We start from the raw sequence: 6,953 nt of genomic DNA on the forward strand, positions 1-6,953 counted from the left end.
TCCTCTTTTGTTGCCTGTTGCTAGGAGACCACCAAGCCGACTCCAGTTTCCTCTGTATGCAAAGTCAGTATGTGCATCTTTTCTTGGTCCTCATGCTGTGTACTTTATGGTTTACACGGCGTCCTGCTGTTGTGTTTTAGAGAATACCACTGTGAATAATACAGATTCAGAGCAGGGAGCGAATGTATTTATCACAAACTACTTAAAGAATGAGTACTTCTTTGTAGTGAAACACGAAGATGAGCTTTTGTGTAGATGTGCTGTATGATGAAGTTTTCCAGCGATGGTTGATTGTAGATGTTTACTTCACCATCCGTATTATAGGTTGAGTTTGTGGGTCTGTTAGTATGCTGTCTTTGTGTTTGGCACAAACTCAGCTCTGGATTTGAGCCAGTTATTTCTGCTCTGACTTCATAAGCTCTCAGCCATGTTTCTGTAATGTTTTGACCAGGGCTGCAACTGACAGTCATTTACACTATCAGCTAATCTACAGCTTGTTGTCTCAGTTTAACAGTGAAAAATGGCCATCATAAATTCCCAGACTCTGGGTTTTTGGGATATTTTGAAGCATCACGACATCAAGACTTTTAGTTTACCGTCAAAGAAAACCAGCAAATATTCACATTTGAGAGGCTGGAAACAGTAAACTTTAAGAATTACTTTTATGATTACCTGATTATCAGAATTGTTGCAGATTAATTTCCGTTGACTTGGCTAATTGATTCATTATTTCAGCTCCACTGGCGACCAGTCCCGGGTGTCTTACTGAGTATGTTTTTGTGCACATTTTCATGCTGATCATGAGTCTTAGGGTGCGTTTGGAATCACATACTTTTTCTTTTTACTGCTAGTAGGTCTTGCAGCTGCCCTTAAAGTACGTACTGTTGCATGCAGTATGCACACAATCAGGACATAGCCTACTACTGTCTCATAACATGACACCCTGAACTTTGACCCTCTTGCTTTAGTATCTGTTACCTTGGAGATAAAAGAAAAACGGCACTTACCGAGTTAGTCAGAGAGGGAGATCAACCAGAGGATATTCACCACAGTGAAATTACATCTGCAGTTCTATTTTATTTTTATAGTTATGTCCTGTTGTTGTTTGTAATATTTATGATTATTTTGTTCACGTAAACATTTAATATTCCGACTACTATTCGACAGGTTACTTGTGCTTGTGACATGTGCTGTTGCCCGTCATTACAACTTCTGACAGCTGTCAATCAACTGTCATCTGTTTGCGGCGCAGTCGATGTGACGTAGGCTCAGAATGGGTTGTAGGTCAGAATAGCTAAAAATCAGACCGGATGTAGTAGAACATCCTGGTATTTTTGGCATACTGCATTTGACATATTATGTATTGAAACATACTTAATTCTTCATCTGGCATACTATCTAGTATAATAGTATGGGTATTGGAATGCACAGTCAGTTTAAATATAATCCTGTAAACATGATTCTAACATGAGGCTACAGATAATGATTATTATTATCAATTAATATCCTAATTATTACCTTCATTAATCATTTGGTCTGTACAGTTTCAGAAAATGAAGAGAAACCCAGTTATGATTTTGCAGTACCCTTGGTGATGATATGAATTTGCTTTTTGTTTTATAAGACCAACAGTCTAAAACACAAAGACATTAAATTTACGATATAAAACACAGAAAAGCACCAAATCCTCTCATTGGAGAAGCCACAATTAAAAATGTCATGAAACGTTTATCAAAGTGGTTGCAAGTTTTTTGGTAATTGGTTTCTCCAGGGTTTCTGTTATGTAGTAATTAACAGTGTTTGACAGGGGAAATCTGTTAAAGTCAGAAATATTTGAATTTCGCCAGCCAGAAAGTACCGTGAAAATAATTCCTGCTAAGCAACACAATTTGAATTGTATTAAAATAGGCTGAAATTAAATTTCCACATATCCCTCTGTGAAAAAAAATTAATGTTCATTTGTAGGAGGAAAGGCCTGCAGTGAACAGAACTTATTTCATTTCAAGACAGCAGCAGTACACTGTAATTAAAATGTTATGAGCCAGATAGGTCAACACATTTTTTTTTTGTGAATAGTTTTTATTCTGTTTTGTCTGAAAATATGTAGGCTGGAAGCGGAAGAAATATACCCTGCCTATCAGTTGTTTTTAAGCTCAATAAAAACACATTCGACCAAAATTTCTCCCATTTGTCCAGGACATTGAAATGCTCCGAATACATGTGGACCGTCATCATTTTTTTTCTAACTCAACCCTGGAGGACTTATAGTTTTCGTTGTAGACATTCTCCAGGTTTCTGATTGTAAGTGCATGAGTGCAAGTGTGTTTTCTTCGACTCCTCGACATCCAGCATCTCTGACATTTCTGTACAGACTCTCTCAGCAGTTGAGGATGAACTCACTCTGGTTTACCGTTGCCTGGACACTGCTGCAATTTATCACTCTGCTGTTTTCTTCCCCATCTCTTCACCAGTAATGGAAGAGGAGAATGAGAGTGATGAGAATTATTAATTCATCACCACATTACCGGTGTCAAGACGTCATTACATCGTCTATTATTATATATTTTGCTGAATTTGAAAACTGGAGTCAAAAAAAATCGCCTGCTCATGTGGCAGACAAAGACAAAGAATGGCGATATGGACTTCTTCTTCAGGGCTCTGAAACCAGGGTGTGTAAATGTATAAACATGATACTACAAAAACCTGAAATTGAGATACTAGTGTGCAGGTAAACATGCACGATACACGCTGGGATGAGCTCCAGCTCCCCTAATGGATAAATAATAAATGTGCACTGCTAAGTGTTTGTGCAGTGAGCATGTCAACAAGCTTACTGGTTAGGAATGTTATCCTGTCTTTTTCACAGTGGTTCCCAACATCACCAGACAATAAACACATTGATGTTTATTTCTGTTAGATTGTCGAGTTTTTTCTGTTTTTCTTGTTAAATACTGAATAGTTTCATCTCACTATGCCTCAAAATATCATTAAAATTTAACAATTCAAGAAGGAATATCTGTCTTTGTTTGAACTTCTGTCTGTGTTAACGCCATACATATTCTGTGGTGAGTGGTCACAAGAAGCCATTATTTACTGCACAAGCCACACAGGTTGGGAACCACTCTTTGACACTACTGGAGTAGACTTGTTTTTTTTTTTATCCTCATACCTTTCTGAAATGTCACCAGTGTATATGGTACATGACAGTATTTGTGTGTGCTGTGTTCCGCAAGCTCTGTTAGCTTTTTCAGTCTAATAAGTAAACAATATAAACCCACAGAATGTCAAGAAAGTTCATATTCTTGCACCTGTTTCCCCATTAAACAGAGAAATACAAGCACACACCTTCTCAATTCAAGTTTCTCTCTTTCACCAAACTAACACTAAAGTTATCTTAATTGTCTTGTTAACTCAGCGTGAAACAAAATTCAGCAAGTTTGACTTGTTAGTTGTTTCGTTAGTTAGTCCGCTGTTCCAACAATCACCAACTCTGGTTCGGTTGAAATAAACCCTTAATTGGCCTTTTGCTAAGCCCCGCCCCTTTGTGATGGTCCGACAAGCTGTCAGAGTAAGCATGGAGCCCACACTGTAACTAACTGCACTCCCTGATAAAATATCATATTTTTGGAAGAATGAAAGAGTGATTCCAGAGAGAAGCAGACAGAGGGGTCTACAGTCTGTGTTTGAAGGATATATCCAGGATGTCAAACTGACTCAGCAGCAACAACAGGTTAAAAAGACAAAGATAGTTAGAAGCTAAAGCCGAACTATAGGCTACAGATCACAGTGTAAAAGTGAACCACCACATCACTGCTGATCGCCACACAAGACAATGAATATAAAGGGAAACTTTGCTGATATTGAACCAGCTGTGTGGCATCACAGTGTGTGCAGATGAACAGTGTTTGGCTTCGCCCCAGTGCCGCTGCCAGCAACCGGACCTCCGCCGCCGGACGGGCAGGGATCTCCAGGGAAAGTCAAACAACGTTCATCTGCACACACTGTGATGACACACAGCTGGTTGAATATCAGCAAAGTTTCCCTGCTTCCCTTCACTGGTTCCTGTACAGCAGGGTCGGTCTTTGTTTCACTGTTATAATCATTAAAAAGCAAAAGCAGCATGTGTATACATTCAGCAGGCTATATCTTCAGTAGCTAGCTAGCTAACCCTACACTTTTCAGGATCTGATTTTGGTTTTGGAGCAGGGAAGAAACGTATATCTTTTTCCAACCTCTCCAGGTAACGAGTATCATTAATACACGACGTGTCCCAGGCACAAAATTTAGCTCCAGATCCACAAAACCAGCCTGAAAATGAAGGAAATCTGAAACGACTGCATTAGAGTCAATGGAGCACAGCTGTGGTGTTGTCGGACACTGGTCTGAGCCGGCCTGATGCTACGTTATGATTGGCCAGTCTGCATCCGGGGGCCGGGCTTAGCAAAGGGTCAATTCACAGTCAGATGTGAAAACCTGCTGTTTTCCCTGCTGTATTTTATAGGCCTTTAACTTCATTCCCACCCAGTGCAGTCGCCATGTTTCTCAGCTCAGCTGCTTGTTTCACCAGGTGACTGACCTCTGGTGGTGCATGATGTGGACTACATACAATAGATCCCCAGCAGAGTATCTCCTAATGAGTTTAATCCAGTTCATACAGTCACAAGATGACAAAGAAAAGACACCGGGACAAATGCAATATTGCTAGGCAAAGAATTTATAAATTAATAAAAACATTCCCTTTGTAGTGTTCTTCTGACAGCTTTTCCCACTTTGTATTTTTGTCCTTTTTTCTAATGATTTCAAAATATAGAAAAATATTTCTGACAACATTCATCATTACATTATTTTTAGCATGATTTTCATTCTTTCCTGTTGGTTATTTCACATACCTCTGCATTTTTGACCCATTGCTTCTTTTGTACAGTATTTACACATTAAATCAGTCCACATCACCTTTCAGCCTCAAACGGGGGACACCAGAGCATGTTTTGCATAGATCACAGGGGAGAAATCCATCAGGGAGGAAAAGTCGTAGCTTTTCAAATAAAGAAGTAAGTGTAAGAGTAATAAGCATTACAAATCAACACATGAAAATCAATTTCAAACGTGTACAGTTTGTGTTAAGAAATCAGCTGTGAAAACAAATTCTAATCGGCAACCAAGTCCCTTCAGGCGAACAATATATTTTCAAAGCTAAACAGCCAAAAGTGTTTCATGTGTTAAGTCGTACAGTACAAATCAATTGCAGAAATAAACTGTTACCGTAGGCGCATCTGAAACTGGAATATGTTGCAAAGTTGAAACCTTGTTCAGGCGAAGAACAGCCAGTCATAACCCATCCTGAAGCAACATAACGTGCTATAACTCCAATTAAAATTAAAGTCTTTGTGACACTTTGGCTTGCTGTTTGCAGTGTGTTTGCATTAACCCTTTAATATATAAAACAGAACATGCTCTGAATTTAACCGCAACTAAACAACAGTGAATTTGAAGCATCTGAAAGATTCTATTTTTAACTCGTTGACAGATTAATTGTAGTGTTCAAGTACAAATAATAAAAGAAACAAAACAACCAAAAAACAAAAACCCCACAACATGTTCTCAAGCTTAGCTTTGGGTTTACACTCACCACCATGTTTGTCAGTTAACATAGTCAGAAAATAATTTTTTTATCAAGCAAATAAATTGTCTGAGTAGAGCTGAGGTGAGACGAGGAAACAGCAACCACCACTGCTGAGACCCCTGTTTATCATGCCAACACATTCACAAGACCTTTACTAATTAACCTAAGCCGGGCTCAGACTACAGGAGTTTTTAAATCCTAACAAGTTTTTAAAATCAGGTTGCTTCACACACAAAAGGTGAAAACACGATGTTCTTCTCTCTAATCTCATGGGAAAGCAGATGTTAACAAAATGGCGTGACTTGGTGCCATGGCTTTGCAGTGAGAAAAACAAAAGCAGAACATTAAATGAGTCTGGGTGAGAAAATGGTTTGAGAGACGCAGTCAACATGGGTTGTCTATTCTTTAGTGGGAACTGAAGGTGACTGACTTTCAACTGTCAGTTTTAATATCTATCAACAGTAGTATGCTAGCTAACGTTAGCCTCAAGGGTTTCGGTTCATAACCCTAATCATCCAGATTTTAAATCCTAATTATCAAACATGTTTCAGATTATTAGAACGGCGACGATGAGTCTGTGAGCAGTTCAAACTGGATCTCTAAACGTCTCACATCACCAGCTAATCATCGGTACTGACCGAGGTCCCAGACCAGATTTCTCCTCTGAGTATCGCGGAGGGTGAATCTGGGATAAATCAGCCCAAACTCCTGCAGTCTGAGCCCTGCTAACTGTTTTTAAGAGAGTTCTTTAATCTCCGTCACTTCATTACAGTCTTTGTTGGCCATTAAAGGAACTGCAGTCAGAGACATTTCTGTGTTGGCTTCAGCGTCCAGCCATGGTTGTTGCTGCATATCAAAAACCCAAATCCCTTTCCCAAATGTCAGTTTAAATAATTTAAAACAGTATTGGTGTGTGTCTTTAACAGGCTGTCCCCCTGTCCACGATCCCTACTGGTGCCTGAACAGTTGGAGGGCTCACCTTCCTACCAGCACAGGAAGCCATTTGCTGCCGTTCATTCTCTTGGAGTGTGAAAAACAACTTCCATAAAGCTAGATTATCCATCACAGTAACCACACAGCCTCCATTATATCTGACTAACTCGAGATATGTTTCTCCAAATCCGTGCTGCACTATATTAAGCTCTGCTTACGGTCTGTCATCTGACAACGCCAGGAAGAAGTCAAAGTCCCTGGTAGGAAATAATCCCTTATAAAAACGCCCCGTTACAAACTCTGTCACATCTATGTCTTTTGAATTCTTAAAAATGAAATACAAGTAAATATTGGGGGGAAAAATACGAACACTAAGCAGTGAAAAATGACTGCAGGA

This window comes from Epinephelus moara, chromosome 7, assembly GCF_006386435.1.
Source record: "Epinephelus moara isolate mb chromosome 7, YSFRI_EMoa_1.0, whole genome shotgun sequence".
Taxonomy (NCBI): domain Eukaryota; kingdom Metazoa; phylum Chordata; class Actinopteri; order Perciformes; family Serranidae; genus Epinephelus; species Epinephelus moara.